Source organism: Zingiber officinale, chromosome 2A (genome assembly GCF_018446385.1).
Source record: "Zingiber officinale cultivar Zhangliang chromosome 2A, Zo_v1.1, whole genome shotgun sequence".
Lineage (NCBI taxonomy): Eukaryota > Viridiplantae > Streptophyta > Magnoliopsida > Zingiberales > Zingiberaceae > Zingiber > Zingiber officinale.
In genome coordinates this window covers 16,345,510-16,365,529 of record NC_055988.1, presented here as the reverse complement: position 1 = coordinate 16,365,529, position 20,020 = coordinate 16,345,510, and the positions used below count along the sequence as shown (strand labels likewise).

The 20,020-nt window shown below is 39.6% G+C and overlaps 1 non-coding gene and 1 pseudogene across 1 annotated transcript; one reads left to right on the top strand and one right to left on the bottom strand.

Moving 5' to 3' along the window:
• Window positions 1-1,822: 1,822 nt before the first annotated feature.
• LOC122043564 lies at window positions 1,823-11,313 on the bottom strand (annotated as a pseudogene).
• A 6,672-nt stretch (window positions 11,314-17,985) lies between these two features.
• Window positions 17,986-18,091, top strand: LOC122044699. Its single transcript, XR_006129719.1, has one exon. It is a non-coding gene; the product is annotated as a small nucleolar RNA R71 (small nucleolar RNA).
• The last annotated feature ends 1,929 nt before the right edge of the window (window positions 18,092-20,020 follow it).

Here is a 20,020-nt window from a genome sequence, read left to right as displayed (position 1 = left end):
TGTCTGTTCGCTCGCCTGAGATTATATTACCAAGCAAGTTATGTTCATGCTCGACCGGGCTTCTATTACCGAGCGTATTATGCCTATGTTTGACCGGATATGTCCAAGCTGAGCCCATTCTGATAGCCTTAGTTTGTATATCTGCTCGCTCGCCCAAGATTATATTACCGAGTGAGTTATGTTCATACTCGTCTGGGCTTCTATTATTGAGCATATTTATGCCTATGTTTGACCAGATATTTCCAAGCCGAGCCCATTCTGATAGCCTTAGTTTGTATATCTACTAGCTCACTCGAAATTATATTACCGAGTGAGTTATGTTCATGCTCGACCGGGCTTCTACTACCGAGTGTGTTATATTTATATTATGTTTATGCTCGATCGGGCTTTGCCTATTAAGTCATGTTGAGCCTTATGGTATGCAATCGGTCTTCGCTTGACCGGCTCTAGAGATTGCTTAGGAATGCACGCCTTTAAGCTCAGCCGGGCTTTGCCTGCTGAACATTCTTAGGTTGCTTTAGTTTGGCCAGTACTTTATGCTCGGTCAAACCTCGACTACCGAGTGTATCTGAACGCACTAGTCCTTTGTCTGTTTTAGTTCAGTTGGGTTTATATTCTTAATCGAGCTTATATTCTCGGTCAGGATTTCATGCTCAACCGAGACTTCCCTGCTGGGCGTAGGTACGCGTGCTAATATTTCACCCATTTTGGTTTGTCCGGCACTACATGCTCGGTCGAGCTTTACTTGTCGGGCATATCTAACTGCGTCGTGTGCTCCATTAGTTTTATCTCGGGCGGTCCTACATTTTTTACCGAGATTTGTTTATTGAGTGCATTTACCTCACCCGAGCCTCCCTACTTCTTCACTCTTCTCCTTGTATCCCCTTTCACATTATTGTACGGGATCCGATCCTTATAACCCATATCAGAGTACAAAAAAGGTTTTTATTTATTTTCATGATGAGACTTTGGTGTTCTTGCTCTTCTTCTTCTTCTCTTCCCTCTCTTGGCCGAAACCTCCTAGTGTGGTTGCTAGCACAACCTTAGGTGGGTTTTCTTCTCCAATTCTTGAGTTTGTGAGACGGACGGAAGGCTTGTTTGTGAAGATACTAAAAGAGGCGTGAACACTTGATCGTGCTGAGATCCAAGTTGTTGGGAGTACGCGTTTACGCAACAAAAGTAACTCCCTTTAACAAATACTTAGTATATGATTTTCCTTCGCATGGATCTTCTAGAAAGTAACTTATTTTTTCACCGCGCTTTCTACATGTTTAGTGTTGGGATATATCGGATGCGGTGTGTGCTAAAACACGTTTTGTAAATATGCGTAGCAGAAAATAAAACAATAATAATTCTTAATTATTACATTACACGCACCACACGCATACAAGAATATAACATGCCAAACATGATCGCATAATTAAATTTTTTATGAAAAGTAAATTTACACTAAGTGTACCTTACAGATGGCCTGTAACGAGAAGTGCATCAATCGTAGCAATGTTGTCGAACCTCGTCTCTATTCGTATCCATGCTGAGCTCCTCAAGACAACTCCTTGAGTATATGCCTCTCCTTCGGAAGTTACTAGCCACGAGCGAAAAAGAGGGATCAAGAGGAAGAGGAAGAAAAGCACACAAGGAAGAGATTTCTTCCTTATGGTGGTCACAACAACAAAGGGAAGGGCTTCCCCTTGTTGATGGTGGCAAATAGAGAGGGGAGAGAGAGAGAGGAGAAGACATCATTATTCTTCTTCAAGCATTGAACCAGCTCGGTTTTCAGCACAGGGTCAAGATCGGTCGCGACATAGGTAGTGGCTTCAGGTCAACCGGTCTGTATCTGGACTTCTTCTTTCTCCTCATAAACCAGAACAGGTGGCTTTTCTTGAATGACATTAACCTCCATTCTTTGCATTTTTCGGGCGGCATTGGCCTCAGTCCTGACTATCTCCACATAGCATTTTTTAGCCATCTTTTGATCACCCCGTACTTCCTCGACCTAGTCATCAACAGGACATTTAATTTTTTTGGCAAAAAGTAGAAACGACCGCCTTAAATTCGTTCAGGGTCGGTCGACCGAGTATTACATTATAGGAAGATGGGCCATCCACTACCATAAAGTAAGATCTTCTTGTCCTCATTAGGGGCTCTTCCCCTAGAGATATGACCAACTTTATTTGACCCAGAGGTTGTACCTCATTACCAGTGAATCCATACAAGGGAGTCACCATCTGTTGAAGTTCGCTCGGGTCAATTTACAGTTGATCAAAAGCTTTTTTGAAGATAATATTCACAAAACTACCAGTATCTATAAAGGTACGAGAAATAGTGTAATTAGCTATCACGACCTTGATTATTAATGCGTCATCATGACGTGTTTCCACCCCTTCAAGATCTCTAGGCCCAAAACTAATCTCCGACCCTGCTGCTCTCTCCATGCTACATCCTATGACATGGATCTCGAGTCTTCGTGCATGTGATTTCCTGGCCCTGTTGGAATTTCCATCAGTGGGCCCGCTCGCTATCATATTAATGCTGCCTCGGGCGGCATTACTCTTGTTTTCTTCTTGTCGAGCTATTACGGCTTCATGCTGAGCTTTCTCAGGCGCTTGAGATGTACCGGCCGGGGTTGATGATATACCCTGTTGAGGTTCGACCGGGCGATATTCTAATTTGAGTGAACTTTGTTGCCTAGGATACTACTGCTGATAGTAGTTTCACCTCTGATAGCGATCCCTGTTTGCTCTCTTGTTTTTCAGAACGAAACAGTCTTCTGTATGATGACTGCTGGTTTTATGATAAGTGCACCATCTTCTTGGTGCTTCTTGTTGCATCTCCACATGTTGTACCGCTTGTGGATGATATTCTGGATGACGATGGGGTGAAGGGACTACCCGAGGTCCTCTTGGGGGAGGAACATGAGCAGGGGCCTTCTCCTTAACAGGAGCAGGAGGAGTAGTAGTATTTTCCTTTTTGCGTGCAGCTTGAGCTTCTTCAACATTAATGAATTCGGTAGCACGCTTGATTAATGAGTCAAAATTGGCAGGACGATTTCTTACCAGATCCTTAAAAAAATCATTATCATTCATGCCTTGAGAGAAGACACTCACCAATATCTCGGTAGTAGCATTGGGTATATCGATAGCTACCTGATTGAATCTCTTAATATAGGCTCTGATGGACTCCTTAGATCCCTGTTTAATTGAGAATAAGCTCCAGGGAGTTTTGTGATACCTCTTGTTGCTAGAAAAATTATGCAAGAAAACCTTCTTGAAATCTTTAAATTTCCGAATAGAATTCTCAAACAATCTCTTAAACCAGCGTTGAGCAGCTCCTCCGAGTGTGGTAAGGAACATCCGACACTTTACTCCATCAGAAAATTGTTGTAATAGTGCTACATTCTCAAATTTTAACAAATGATCCTCTGGATCTGTAGTTCCAGTATACTCGCCGATCTGAAGATTTTGATATCGCTTGGGAAGCGGATCATCCAGTAGACTTTGAGAAAATGGGGAGATAACTCTTTCCGGCGAGCTACCATCATCTTAACTTTGCACTTCTCTTTGTCTGGTGCCTCGCCAGAGGATTCCTGAAATATAGGCCTTCGTCCTCACTGTTCTAAAGGAGTGCGAAGGAAAGCTCGAGGACGCCTAGTCGGAGAAGCAATGGTCGGAGGGAAATATGCATGATCTTCTTCTTCCGGCTCCTTTCCCCTTCGGTGCTCAGTAGTCGAAATCGTCGAATTATGAGCTACTGGCAGAGTAGCTCCAGTATGGGCCTGTTGTTGTTGTTGTTGTTATAAAGCTTTTTGTACATGAGTGTTGATGAGGAAATCCAGATCTTCATGAATAATAGTGAGTAGGTTCGATTTTCCAGTATCTTCCATCTTGCAGTCTCAGATTCAGGTGAAGTTCCCACAGACGACGCCAAATTTGATCTTGTCTGAGAAGCCTGACAAAATGGAAAGTTGGGAGAAAACTTACTGCTGATGAAGAATAATACCTATAGAATATCGATCCGAAAAACCCAAAACGGATCTGGGAGAATGAAGTCATAGGATGCCCTCCTTGTGTGAAGATCCCAAGACGAAAGGAAAGCTTTGATGAAGAAAACCGAGATCTGGAGCTTCCAAGGCGAGATCTGGAGCTTCCAAGGTTTCCTACGCACAAGAGACCAACCAACACTATTGTCAGTGACCTAAGACCGGGGTGGGAATCCCTGGCTAGGCCCTCTGACACTCAAGTCAGTGATCTCTCTTAGTGTGGAAGAAGAAAAAAGAAGATAAACAGTAGCTCAAAATTAGGATTGTGAGTGTGAGCATGAAGATGATCATACTTGGCCAACGGAGAGGATTCCCCTTTTTATACCACTTCATATAATCTCCGTAGTCATGAAGTGGACCCCGGTTTATTAGAGTTTGTTATGAGATGATGTAAGCCACGTACTTGCACAAAATAGCTTTTAAGGAATCTTCTTTATACCCCAGATGTACCCTTTTTGTCGTCTAGTACCTGCAGAAAATTCTAGAAGCATTCTTCCCGCCAAATTAGTCAACCTATTATACAATCATATGAAACAGATATTTTCAAAAGATATTCATAAATATCCCCAAAATGTTTATTCTCGTCCTGTTCTATGAGTAATATTTTATCACCCTTGCCTGGTTACCATGTCTTCACTATGTTGTGGACAGCCCGATATTATACTATGTTTTGTATTGGTCGGGATTGATCCTAGGTTTCGTACAGGCGGGTTATTATTTTTATTTAACACAGGTCCTCATCGTCCGATAATATATTATAAATCCCGTACGGTCTTGTATTTGTTCATTCCCGGACGATCATATACATCCGCCTGATATTAGTCTATATTCGTATGCGTTAGCTCAGACAATCTCGTCCGATATTGGCCTTTCTTTCTTAAGGTATATCCCGACCGATATTGGCTTATATTTTCTTAAGCGTGTTATCTCGGTCGATCGTGGTCCATATCTACTTAAACCTGTTGTCCCGGCCGATATTGGATTATATTTTCTTAAGCGTGTTATCTCGGCCGATATTGGACTATACTTCTCAAGGTATTACCCGGTCAGGATTGGCCTACCTCTCTTAAGGTATATCCCGGCCGATACTGATCTATTTTCTTAATTCTGCTATCTCCTTTCTCTTTTTCACCAGGGACCTACTAAACCTAACCCATATCACATATCAATATATATCCCTCATTAATTAGTTGAATTAGAAAGCCCAAATCTAACTCATTATTCCTTAACAAAAAATTAGTCCATTAACCCCTTGATTTGATTCACAACTAAACCAAGTTGGTTCATGACTAATTCATAATTAAACCAAATATGGTCCAACTCTTCCATAAGAGATGTGGCTCATCCGCGCTTCCATTGCAACAAATATTTTCATATTTGTCTTATGTATGATCCAACCAAACATTTATCTCTTGATCTAAGAATCCTATTCTTTAACTTATTTTACGTCTTTTAAAGACTCGTTAGTGCGTGTGACCCAATATGGTTTATTTTGGTCATCCATAATTAACTTCTTAATTATAGAACAATCATGAGTGACACCTAGTAGTAAATCATGATCCCCAATTAGCCGAAAAATCATAGTTGATCTTAGAATTAATTCTAAACCCTTCAGCAGCTATAGTGAGTCGTGCCTCATTCCTTTCATTCGTCTTATACCCACTTGGTTTAGGACATGGTCTATGTGTCTTGTCCCCACTAGGCTGATTACGTCACACCTAGCCCAAGTAATACTTCTTCGTTCTACTGATTTAAATTACTTATACATGTGTACAAGAGTCTCGCACTCTTAACATGTGATACTTTGACCAAAGACTTTGAGTAATAATCCTAACGAGTGGTCATAGGGTATACGTCTCCTCGCAAGAAGCGGTGAATCCTCTGTGTATCCAAAAACCTTCGGACACTTCAACTTATACCCAATTATCCCGAGTCTACACCTCAATGAAATGCTTGCTTAAGATGTCAAAGTATAAGTTTCCATGACCAAGATGACTTGTATACCTCAAGTCGAAGGAAACTTGCACTCATGTTGTAGTAAGAACTTCACAGTCATATCTATATATATGTAGAGAACCACATGAAGTCTTACAGCGAGTCACTCCAATGAACTAGTTATCGTAACCAACATCCATGTTTAACTCTTGAAATTCCAATGTCTTCAGCTAGTGAGAAAACAACTGCTTGCTGAACCAAGGAGTATAACCCGTGCTAGTCTTATAGAATTGATGATGTCCAAATGCATTAATTCGACGACTAGGGAAATTTCAATATATTCATAATTGTACATGTAGAGATAATCACTAGTTTCGATTCAATCACAAATTCTCTCATGCTATGAATTATATTATAGACATTCAGTAAATGAATTTAAGACAATCAAATATATAATATGAACTCAAATAGTGAATCTATACTTATCAAATAAATAGAAAAAATCATAAGGCGATTACCTTAGGACATCCCTTAAATTTTAACACTCTCACTTGGTCTAAAGCCAATTGCCATGGTGTCATAAACCGTAAGAATAGATGTGACTCTCAAACTTGTTTTATGGTAGAGCCTTTGTCAAAGGATCCACTAGATTCCTTTCAGTGGAAATTCTCTCGAGTTGTATTTCTTTCCTACTAATGTTCTCCCTGATCAGATGATAACGACGAAGCACATGTGTTGATCGTTGATGAAACCTCAGTTCCTTTACTTGTGCAATGGATCTAGTGTTGTCGCAATAAACAGGTAATGCTTCAACAATTGATGGAGCCACTCCAAGTTCAGTAACGAACTTTTTGATCCAAACTGCTTCCTTTGCTGCTTCCGAAGCTGCAATGTATTCTGCCTCACAGGTAGAATCTGCAACAGTGTCTTGCTTGGAACTTTTTCAACTAACTGCACCTCCATTTAATATGAATATGAATCCAGACTGGGACTTGGAGTCATCCTTGTCCGTCTAGAAACTAGCATCTGTATATCCGCGTATGGTTATATCACCATCTCCATAGACTAAGAACATATCCTTAGTTCTTTTTAAGTACTTAAGGATCATCTTGACAGCCACCCAATGATTCATTCCTGGATCAGACCAGTATCTGCTCGTAACACTCAAAGTATATGATACATCGGATCTTGTACATAACATAGCATACATGATAGATAATATTGCAGACGCATAAAGTATCTCATCTATGCAAATCCTCTCATCTTCTGTGCGTGAGCACATAGACTTCAAAAGTTGAATTTCATGCCTCATATATATGAAACCTTTCTTGGATTTAGACATGCTAAATCGCACTACAACAAAAAACCTCATAGACATCAATTTTCCACCGCTGTCTATTACATTTTCGACCGATGTCTATGAAGGTGATGTAAAAGGTCTGCCATTTTAGACATCGGGTTATAACCGGTGTAGTATCACTTAACGACATTGGGTGTAAAACCGATGTAATATTATATGTTAATAACACCAGTTTTGACAGCGGTATATGACCGATGTAATATTAGTTAATGACACCGGTTTTGCAACGGTGGAAAACCGATGTAATATCAATATTGTTTAACGACACAAATTCGATTACCGAAACAGTGAAAAATCGACAGTATCCAAGAAAATACACAAATATTCACAAATTACACAAATATTCTTCTTCCAACAGTATCCATAAAATACATAAATTTTCACAAATTACATAAATATTCTTCTTACAACAATATCCATAAAATACACAAATATTCTTTTTACATCAAAAGCTAATAGATATTGTACACATCAAGGTAGAACATGGTGAGTCAAAAATCAAGCTGAGGCTACATTAAATTATGAGAATCAGAATCTGTTCAACTTGCTATACTGCTCCATTCTTCTTGCGCCTTTCATTTCCCTAATCTCACCACTTTTCACCTTCAAATGCCGAGTTTTCTGAGTTAAAACATCCACTGTTCTAATCTGTCAAACAAAAGTATCATTTGGTCTACTTAACTATAGCAAAGAACAAAAATAGAAGAATTATACATGCTGTAGAAGTCCTAGAATATCACCATCAGAAAGAAATTGACATGGGACAATATACGCAATTTACATTCCTTGCAAATGCATGCATCATCCAAAGTTTTCAAAAATCAAATACCTTTCCTACTCAAATGTAATCTAGCATGCATTCAGCCCACTCGAACCACACTTCATCAATTTCAACTCTGGAGTACTTGAGATTTATAAACTGTAAAAACACATAAATAATATATTAGTAAACCAAGACCAAAAATCATAGTTGAAAAAGTAGTAAGAGCACCAGGTAACAAGATGACTAATTTGAATGCTTAAAAAGAGACACATTCATCATTTATCTCAACCACATCATATAGTGATAGATCTATCATTCCTGGGAACTTAATATATTCCAAACTAGAAATTATTGCAACAAAGTTTTCTCATAGTTGCAATTTAACTAATTAATCCATTTCCAATCCAAATCAATTTAACTAATATACTCACTGCTTCAATAAGCATCTGCACTTCAGACTCCACTAGATGTGAACCAAATTTAGTGAGCCCAGTTTTGAGTTCATCATGGGATACAATGTCATCATTGTCAACATCCATCATCTTGAACATCTCTTTAATATCTTCCACTTCTTCAGTAGATAAGTGATCAGCAATAACCTAATGAATAATCAACCAAACCAAGTTATACTCTGTAATCAAAAACATCCCATTTAACTACTAATTGCAGTGAGACAAACCCTTAAAGCTCTCCTTTTGAATCTGTTCATCGTGAAAATTGTTTAAGTCTTGACTTGACAACTCACCAAGAGGTACATTTGAGGCTTTCTTTGCATTCTGAAGCCAATGATGCTCTGTATGGGGGCAAAATGTATAAGCATCAGTTCGACATAAGAAAGAAAACAACACCAAGTATAAAACCCAAGAACAGGATGATAAGCTAAAGAAATATGGATACCATCTCAGATAATGAAAATGATCTCAATTCTCAAATTATCAAATGTTAGGGACACTTCCATTAAAGTTATATTAACAAATAGCATACAGTGTAAACATACCAAGCACTTGCTTTGCAGTTAACCGAAGCTTGGGATTAGGTTCCAACATCAGCCAAACTAAATTTTTAGCACTGTCAGAAATACTAGGCCATGGTTCCCGTTTGAAATCTATTACGCCCCTAAGAATTGCTTGAGCAACTCCCTGTTCAGTTTTTGCAATTAAGAAATCATAGCTCGTTAGATAGAAAATGTATATGAAGAAATACAAAAAGTGTATTAATTAATAGACAATAAGTATCTTATTAGCATAAAGTGATAGAACTAATAAAGAATAGATTTATTCATGGAAAGCTTACAGTAGACAATAAGTAACTTATTTGTAGAAAGTGGTAGAACAAATAATGAAGTGTGCAAAATGGACTTATTGATAGAAAGCTTACCAGCCCAAAATGGTGGAACTCCACACAGTAAGATATAGAGTATAACTCCAGCACTCCATATATCAATTTCTGGTCCATAATTCCGTTTTAAAACTTCTGGAGCCATGTAATAAGGGCTTCCAACTATCTCAGAAAATTTTTCCCCTAGAATTGGGGTAAAAAGAGAAAAAAAATAAGTAGAGCACACCCTTATAGTAAAACTAAACTCCAAGTTATGTTATTGAATGGAAGTGATCATTAATGAGACTCAACAAAAATGAAGATCATTAGTATGCATTCATATGGTAACTAATCATTCTAACTTCATTAACCAGGAGAACTTTAAGACTAAAATAAATAGATGAATACAGTAAAAATAAAACTCTCCCTCAACTCTACTGAACAAAAATTGCTTCTTGTTCAAGCAGTGCCATTGCCAATAGTTCACTCCATTCATAACATTATGAACTTAATCTTCTCATTCCAGACACTCAGCGATCAAAATATTCAAAGTAGACATGAAAACAATCTCAATAAGTGCATTGCCAATAGTTCTTAAAATATTACCAAGGAGGAGAAAATAAGGAAAACATTCTTACGAAGTGTTCTTTTGTTTTAGCAAACTAACTTAGCGAAATGCAAGGAACAAAATGTTAAGTAAACAATGAATTGTGAGATAAATTCTTTCCTTAGAACAACATTAACGACAATACACGAACTATTTTAGAAGACAACACTAGCATAGATAGTTCCACGGCTGCACCACATTGTTAGCAACACAAAATAATCAGATAAAGACAGTATCAGTGGAAGAAATGTTATGTTAATTATCTATTCTGAACCTAATCACAGGATTAAATCAATGTGCCCACATCCGTACCTACACAGAAACTTCAACTGGTCCAAGCTTCTCTAATTAGAAAGAAGACACTTCATCAAAGGGGGAAAAAATCAGCAAGCAGTAGAAGATGAGGACGATTTGTACCTGCGAAGTTCAAAGTGGCGAGGGTCTTTTGGTAGGACTTCGCGCAGTACAAGCAGCCATACACCATGGGACCTAAACCGATAGATGATGATCGTTCTTTGTCAATGAAATACACAGTGAAATCAAGTGATCATACTAGGAAAGAAGGGAGGAAATGGGGGATGAAGGAGAAAATAAGTGTACCCAAAATGGCGCCTCTTCCGGCTTCATCAATGTCCATTATGCAGGGCTTCGTAGTCCATCTCAGAAGGGAGGAGCAGGAGAAGGCATCCTCCCTTCTCCGTCCAAGTTGCTGCCAATTCCAACACAAGGAACTGAGGAAGGAACTCACGGATCATGAAGACATCCTCAACAATGGTCTTCATGACCACAGCTGCCGCGCGCTCTGAGTAGTGGCCCCTCACCACAATGGGGTCAAAGAGCTCCCCGCCCTCGCACAGCTCCATGACCAAATGCACGACTCCGTCATCCTCGCACGCCTCCCGTAGGTTCACGATGTTGGAGTTCCTCGGCAGGTGCCGCATTATCGCGACCTCCCGCCGCACGTCCTCCACGTCAACCGCCGTCCGCAGCTTCCTCTTCGAGATCGACTTGCAAGCGAGCAGTTCCCCGGTGAAATGGTCCAGGCAGAGGTAGGTGACTCCAAACTCCCTGCGATAAAGCTCGTGATCCAGTACGTACTTCTCCTCGATCCCGCCCACCGCCCTGGCGTCTCCACTAAGAACCGCCGCCATTCACTTGGAGTGCCCGCCGCTGTTCTAGCGGAGGTGGTTCTTGTTGGCTAGTGGGCGGGTGTCGTGGTCATGATGGGGACGGGGGAAGGTCTTGATGTCCTCCCGGGCGACGGCCTCCAGCGAAAGGCAGTAGTTTCCCATTGTTACGCTCCGCAAGTGTACGGAAATGTCGCAAGTAATATAAAAGATTATCGTATCCACAGGGACTGGAATAAGCACTAGGAATGTCTCAATGCGAATTAGCTAAACAACTATCCAATCGTTTCAAATGCAAAGTGAAGGTAAACAAATCTAATATTAAAGATCAACAAACAAGAGTTTAGTGTTTTGGGTTATAATAAAGGGAGATTCTAGGAGTTTCGGTTTCTTTGTAAGATTTCTTGAATGTAAATGGTTCACCAATTCTTTTCCCTCAATTGTCAAACACTTGTAGAAAGTTGTCGGTTCTCTTTTGCAATAGATAACCGGCTAAGGACTGAGAAATGTATCTAAATATGATCAATTAGATGTGAACCTACGTTGTCCTTACACAGAAGCGCACCTATTACTATGCCTTCCTCGGATATCAACATAGAAGCCCACAACTTATTAATCTATCAAGATACAAGGAACTAATCACAAAATCCATCCTACTCTCTTGAATATTCCTATTTCCTCTTCAAGATTATCTCTCAAACGTCCTTACACGGGCTTGCACCTGTCACGTGGATCCCTCGGATGATCGAGTGAGAGTTTATCTCTACCAAGTCCACAAGAAATCCAAACAATCAATCAAGAATGAGAATTAAACACAAATCACCATTAATCATTCAAGATCTAATTGATACAAGCAAGATAATGTCATTGAAACAAGAAAATGGCAAATCCATAAGAAATTACATCAATCCATCATACAAATACTCCCTTAATCCTAGAATACAAGATCTACTCCATGAATCGAGGAAGAAAACCCGAAGAAGTAAAGATTACAAGCATTTCTTAAATCCCCAATCCAAGAAACCAAGAAGAGGGGGAAAGAGAAAACTTATCTATGAAGAAAGCCTCGTCTTCGGATCCAATCCTCGCTCCCGAGTCGAAATCGTCAAGAACTCCCTTAGAATCGCCCAGAAATCCTCCCAAGAATGGGAGGAAACCACCAAATCTTGCCTTCTCCCAAAGGGGAGAGATCCCCTTTCAATTCATGAAGGAAGGTTTAAATAGAGGAGGAAATCGGGCGCCACACGGCCCCACGACACAGCCGTGTGAGATTCACACGGCCATGTCCAGTTCCCTCTCTGCCAAAGCTGCACGGCCGTGTGACTCCACACTCCTTCTCTGGAAGTGCTACACGGCCGTGTGGTGCACACGGCCACCACCTGCTTGGTTTCTGGAAACCTCACACGGCCGTGTAGATTCACACGGCCACCACCTGCTTGGCCTCTGGAAACCTCACATGGCCGTGTAGATGCACACGGCCATGTAAGGCATCTGCTCTGATTTCTTCAAATCAAGACACGGCCTTGTGAGATTCACACGGCCATGTCCTCTTCCCTTCCTGTTAAGACTACACGACCATGTGTGGTACACGGCCTGATGCTCTCTCCCTTCAATTACTTCCAAGCTTGCCCGAGGACGCATAATCTTCACCAATTTCGACTCCTGTGTACAGAAAATGCACAAAAAGCAGATCTCCGAACCAAAAGAGTAAATATGCTAAAAGGAAAGCTGAAAGTATAAAAATGCATAGATCAAGCATGCTCAAAGTATGTAAATGTGCGTAAAAATATGCATAAAAGAGTATATAATCTACGCACATCACACCCCCAGACTTTAACATTTGCTTGTCCTCAAGCAAAATGCTGCAGTCTAAATTCATATGTTCTACAACACATTCATAAAACCTAGTGCACTTTCCTAATTCTATCAAAAAGTTTCATTAACAAGCATGATCATGGAAACAAGTAAAGTATGGTTCAAGCATAAGAATCTTGTGCACAGTGTAAAAGTAACTCAACACCCTTCAAGTTTTAATCCATGTCCTAGTCAAGTCGTCATCAAATTTGAATTCCTAATGTTTCCAGTGAAAGACAAGTAACCAGTGATAGGCACTTACTCACCATTCACTTGGTTCATATTTCTCAACTAACCCAATGTCTCAAAGGTGTGCTCAATCTCAAGAGAAGCTAAGCAGTCATTTCCCCAGTAACCTAACTCGGTCTCAAAGGGGTGACTTGCTAGATTCCACTCATGACAACTGTTTTTTATATCCCTTTTTTTTCTTTTTTTTTATAAGTGTTTGCATTGTGCAAAACTTATTCACAAATATACTTTTAGCACACATGTTGGGATATTTTGATTTTTCCAAATGAGCTTTAATGATTTGAGCCTCATCCAGTAACTAAAATGAAAGTTGAGAAATCACCATGGAAACCAAGTACTAAGCAAACAAGATGAATCATGACTATTTCAATGACATCAACTATTCAAGCATCAAGCACAAGTGTAGTGAGGATAAAATCCTTAAGGTTGAACCAAAACTAAAACTCATCACCATAAGATTCTTAGCTTATTAATGCTTCCCAAGATAGAAAAAAGAACTACACAAAGTTTACTACTAGCATCATTCGAACATCATGAATCAAGACAATAATCGTGCTAACATTTCACTTGAATCCAAGAAAGCATATAAGTGAAGATTTGATGTTCTCAAAAAAAAAATTTTTGCCATGATTATTTCAAAAACAAGCAAAATAAAGCAACAAGCAATGAAAATAAGAACCAACATGAAAAACTAACAAAAACTAAAAACTAAAAACCAAACTAAACAGTACATGACACCCCCCCAGACTTAAACTTTTCATCGTCCCGATGAAATCAATATGGTGGAGGAGGTGGAGGTGGACGAGGAAAAGGGGGTCTACGACGTGGTTGGCCAATAGGAAAACTAGGAAAATCTGGAATCTCACCCAAGGATCTATGATACTCATATAAAGCATCTACTTGTTGGCTAGTAAGTGTCATGCTCTGCATAAAATCTCTCATCCTAGCCTGATCAGTATCATAATCCTGCCACTTGACCTTGAAAATTCCTCGTAAACTGAAAATAATTTTGTACCTCCCTAAACTGATCACCAGATAAAGAGAAGCGACCCTCCAACATTTTTCGTTGGGCATCTTGGTTCTCATGAAGTGATTCTAGAGACGTACGAAAATCTGAAAAATCAAACCTAGAAGATCCCGTGCCATATGCAAAAGAATGTCTAGCAGGCTCCATAAAACTAGAAGGCTGCGGGTGTCCAAATGACGAGGGCTCATGATGTGGCTCAGTGTCTCCAGGTATAGAAGGGTTATCCTCAAAATCTAACTCAGAAATTACCCAATTAGCCGGGTTACGAATAGTAGTTCGTTCAGGAAAAGGAAGGGGTAAAGGAGAACCACTCCTCCTAGGAAACGCGAAATCATTCTCATCCCGAACGATCATTTTCATAGCAAGACATGCATCAATGTCAATCATGTCATTACCATGAATTATTTCCAACCCATCAACATCAAGATTTAAATTATAAGCTATTCGGGTAATCAAACCACCAAAAATAATTGATCCCAATGATGCCCTAGCAGATCTTAATAAGGTTTGAACAAAATGAAAACCAAAATCAAATTTAACCTTATAAAGCATAGCCCATAAAGCATAAAGCTCTATCTTTTTAACTACCCCATCACTCTCTCCCCTACCAAAAATAGTTTTACTCATGACTCTATGTAGATACCTAAAGATGGGGTTTTGCATATTGGAGGCCTTAGCTCTTGAAGGCTCATAAGGTTGATCTAACCCAGTTATTGCATTCCAAAAATGATTCCAATTAAACCTTGGATCAAACCTACGAGGGCTCCCGGTGGTTAATCCAAAACAAGAATTAAAGTCACCAAATGTCCATAGAAATTCTTGATTCATTAGTCTAAATGAGATTTTTTTCAAAATAATCATCTTCATTAGTAAAATAGACATCCAATGAACTTAAAAATTCCAAAACAAGACGAGGATATGTAGGCAAATGTGTGTACATAATATCACTCCAATCCAAAAACCCAATCATCAAATCTACATCTTCCCTAATTCCAAGCATATCAAGAACAGTTGGGTCCATATATCTAGTACACACTATCTTTCTATTGACAAGAATTGCAAATCTAGTTACTTGATCATCATTTCTAAACACAATATTGAATTCATTGTCATTACCTTCGTTGCGTGAAGTCCTTTTGCCTTTTCCTTTCACTGATTGTTTTCCTTTGTCCCTTGATGGCTCCTCCTCTTTGTCCCCACTGGATCCACCACCTCTTTTGTGAAGTTTCTTCAAAATGTTAGACATCTTAATGAGTTTAGATAGGGGAGGAATTATCTAGGGTTGGAAGAATGAAACTCAAAGAACAAAACTTCAAAGAGCAAAGATCTTAGGTTAGGAGAATGAAAAGTCCAAGTCTTAGAGAGGAAGAGAATCCAGATCTAAGAGATCTTGAGAGATTAGAGAAGAGTTTTTAAGAGATTGGGAGAGAAAGAGATGTTTTGGAGAGTTGGGGGTGTGCGGAACACGGCCAAGATCGAGCCGTGTGAGGTAGAAAGAACACTTTTAATAGCTCCCCTACACGGGCCGTGCAGATCCACACGGGTCTCCCCCTCTTCTTTCACTGGTTTCCTCGCACGGCCGTGTCTGGGACACGGCCTCTCCATCTTTCTTCTCGGGACTCTTTGCACGGCCGTGTTTGAGACACGACCTAGACCTTTTTCTCCTCGGGATATCCTACACGGCCGTGTCTGGATGACACGGCCCAAGCACTTCCCTTCTCTGCAACCTTTGCCTGGCCGTGTATAGCACACGGCCGGGCTCTGTTTTGCACCTAACCTGAAAACAAAATCAAAAGAATGCATCAAACTAAAAGAAATTAAAACACAAATCCAAACTAACTAAAAGAACCCTTGGGTTGCCTCCCAAGAAGCGCTTGTTTAAGGTCTTTAGCTCGACCAAACTTGATCATTCACTTCTTTTCCTCGCCCTTGGAGGACAGATATACTTTTCATTTTTGTTGGGAGATCTTCTCCCAACATCTTCCACGACATTGTCTCCTTCATTTGGTGGCCTTCCATGAGGATAGAAATTCCATTCCTCAAGTTTATAAATGCTTGTCCTGCTACAAGCATTTAAAAGAGACGAGACATGGTTAGAGATATTAGATAAATCATATTCCAACCTTTCCTTACCAATTACCAAAGAAAGCTTATGATTTTTGACATCAATTATAGCTCCAGCTGTAGCAAGGAAAGGTCTTCCTAATATGATAGGAATCCTAGGGTCCTCTTCCATGTCCAACACAACAAAATCTGTGGGAATAACATTCCCATCCACCTCTACTGGCACATCTTCTATAATACCCAAAGGGTACCTGCAGGAATGATCGGCAAGTTGAAGTGCCATAGTAGTAAGTTTAATGTTTTTGAGACCTAATTTATTACAAATTGAATAGGGAATGAGGCTAATACTTGTCCCCAAATCACAAAAAGCTTTTTCAAAAAATTCTTTTCCTATGCTGCAAGGAATATAAAAGCTCCCTGGGTCCTTTAGTTTTGGGGAAGTGTTCTTCTCAAAAATAGCACTACATTCCTCACTAAGCGCAATGGTCTCAACCTCTCCTCTTCTTCTCTTGTTTGACATGAGATCCTTCAGGAATTTGGCAAATCTAGGCATTTGAAGAATAGCATCAATAAGAGGTACCTCTACACAAATTTCCTTAATCTTTTCTAAAAACTTGCCAAATTCTTCATCTTTCTTGAGCATTGTAAGTCTCTGAGGAAAAGGGGCAGCTTTGCTCTGATGGTTCAGTGGAAGAGTCTCTTCAACCTCAATGGTACTCTCCTCATTAGCTTGAATCTGATTTGGTATAAGAGGAGAGAGCTCTTCTTCTTTTTGTATCCCTTTTGGAGCAGTCACTTGGGGGTCTCCCAAGGTCCGTCCGCTCCTAAGCTCAATTCTATTGCAATGCTCCATAGGATTCACATCAGGTTTTCCTGGAAGTTGTCCTGGTGCTCTGGATGATGAGGAAGCTAGTTGGGCAATTTGACTATCCTGGATCTTTTGATGCTTTTCAGAATTATCCATTCTCTGAATGAGCTTTGCTAAATCTTGCTTCATTTCATTCTGACTTGAGATAATTTCTTCAAGCATCTTTTCAATATTTGACTTTGGTAAGCCTTGAGAAGATGGATGTTGAAAATTTTGTTGCCCAGCTTGAAAATTTGGCCTTGCCCCCATAGATGGTCCTTGATCTTGATTATTTCTGTAAGAAAAATTGGGATGGCTCTTCCGTCCAGGGTTATAAGTATTTGAGTATGGGTTGTTCTGCCTTTGATTGTAACTCATGATTGCATCACATTGTTCCAGTTGATTGATTTGTGCAGTGATAGCTCCAAATGGACATGAGTCATTTGAATGCTCTGAACTCCCACATACTTCACAAGATGTACTAATAGCATTGACCATATTAGCACTAGTCCCCATATTCTCAAATTTCTTTGTAAGAGCGTCCAATTTTGCAGACAAAAGAGTGACCGCATCTACATCAAACTTCCCTGATGCTTTAATTGTTGGGTTTACAGAAGAATAGCCACCACTTCTTTCATTTGCCCATTGATGATGATTTTATGCTACACTGTCAATAATTTCTTCAGCTTCATCTAAACTTTTGTTCATAAGTGCCCCTCCAGCAGCTGAATCAAGGGACACTTTGGTATGATAGTTGATACCATTATAAAAAGTGTGCAACACTAACCATCTTTCCAACCCATGATGTGGGCATTGTCTGAGCATACTATTATATCTATCCCATGCTTCAAAAAGAGATTCTGAGTCAGTCTGCTTGAAGCTTGCAATTAAATTCCTCATATGAGCTGTTTTGCTTGGTGGATAGAATTTATCAAGAAACTGTTGCTCACACTGCTCCCAAGTGGTGATGCTATTAGGGGCTAAAGAATTCAGCCATTGCTTTGCCCTATCTCTTAGAGAAAACCCAAATAATAATAATCTAACTGCATCTGAAGGAACTCCATTCATTTTCATGGTACCACATATTTCATAAAAGACCTCTAAGTGTTGATTGGGGTCTTCATGAGGTCCTCCACCAAATTGGTTCTGCTGCACCATAGATATAATTGCGGGTTTGATCTCAAAGTTATTAGCTTCCACTGAAGGTCTTGAAATACTAGATCGAAAACCTCTTGCATAAGATGCTGCATAATCCTTGAGTGGTCTATTCGCCATGTTCAAATGTTCCTGTTCTTCAATTTGCCTTTGCAGAATTCTTCTTTTATGGAAAGTTCTGTCAATCTCAGGGTCAAAAGGAAAGAATTCCCCTGCAAAGTTAGATCTTCGCATACACAAGAACAAGATGGCAAATGACAATTCAACAGAAAAAGAAAAATAAAAGAATCAAAAATGCAGAATTGAATTTGTAAAAAGAATTAACAAGAAGTAAAAGTTATACACGAAAGTAAAAACAGAAATCTAATGATTAGTTACAACTATGCAATATGAAAGGAAAACAAATGTTATGTTTAGTCTAACTCAATTGATAATTCCTAATGTTATAGCGCAGTCCCCGGCAACGGCGCCAAAAACTTGTTACGCTCCGCAAGTGTACGGAAATGTCGCAAGTAATATAAAAGATTATCGTATCCACAAGGACTGGAATAAGCAGTAGGAATGTCTCAATGCGAATTAGCTAAACAACTATCCAATCGTTTCAAATGCAAAGTGAAGGTAAACAAATCTAATATTAAAGATCAACAAACAAGAGTTTAGTGTTTTGGGTTATGATAAAGGGAGATTCTAAGAGTTTCGGTTTCTTTGTAAGATTTCTTGAATATAAATGGTTCACCAATTCTTTTCCCTCAATTGTCAAACACTTGTAGAAAGTTGCCGGTTCTCTCTTGCAATAGATAACCGGCTAAGGACTGAGAAATGTATCTAAATATGATCAATTAGATGTGAACCTACGTTGTCTTTACACAGAAGCACACCTATTACTATGCCTTCCTCGGATATCAACATAGAAGTCCACAACTTATTAATCTATCAAGATACAAGAAACTAATCACAAAATCCATCCTACTCTCTTGAATATTCCTATTTCCTCTTCAAGATTATCTCTCAAACGTCTTTACACGGGCTTGCACCTGTCACGGCGATCCCTCGGATGATCGAGTGAGAGTTTATCTCTACCAAGTCCACAAGAAATCCAAACAATCAATCAAGAATGAGAATTAAACACAAATCACCATTAATCATTCAAGATCTAATTGATACAAGCAAGACAATGTCATTGAAACAAGAAAATAGCAAATCCATAAGAAATTACATCAATCCATCATACAAATACTCCCTTAATCCTAGAATACAAGATCTACTCCATGAATCGAGGAAGAAAACCAAAAGAAATAAAGAATACAAGCATTTCTTAAATCCCCAATCCAAGAAACCAAGAAGAGGGGGAAAGAGAAAACTTATCTATGAAGAAAGTCTCGTCTTCGGATCCAATCCTCGCTCCCGAGTCGAAATCATCAAGAACTCCCTTAGAATCGCCCAGAAATCCTCCCAAGAATGGGAGAAAACCACCAAATCTTGCCTTCTCCTAAAGGGGAGAGACCCCCTTTCAATTCATGAAGGAAGGTTTAAATAGAGGAGGAAATCGGGCGCCACACGGCCCCACGACACGGCCGTGTGAGATTCACACGGCCATGTCCAGTTCCCTCTCTGCCAAAACTGCACGGCCGTGTGACTCCACACGGCCAGGACCCTACTATTCTCTGGAAGTGCTA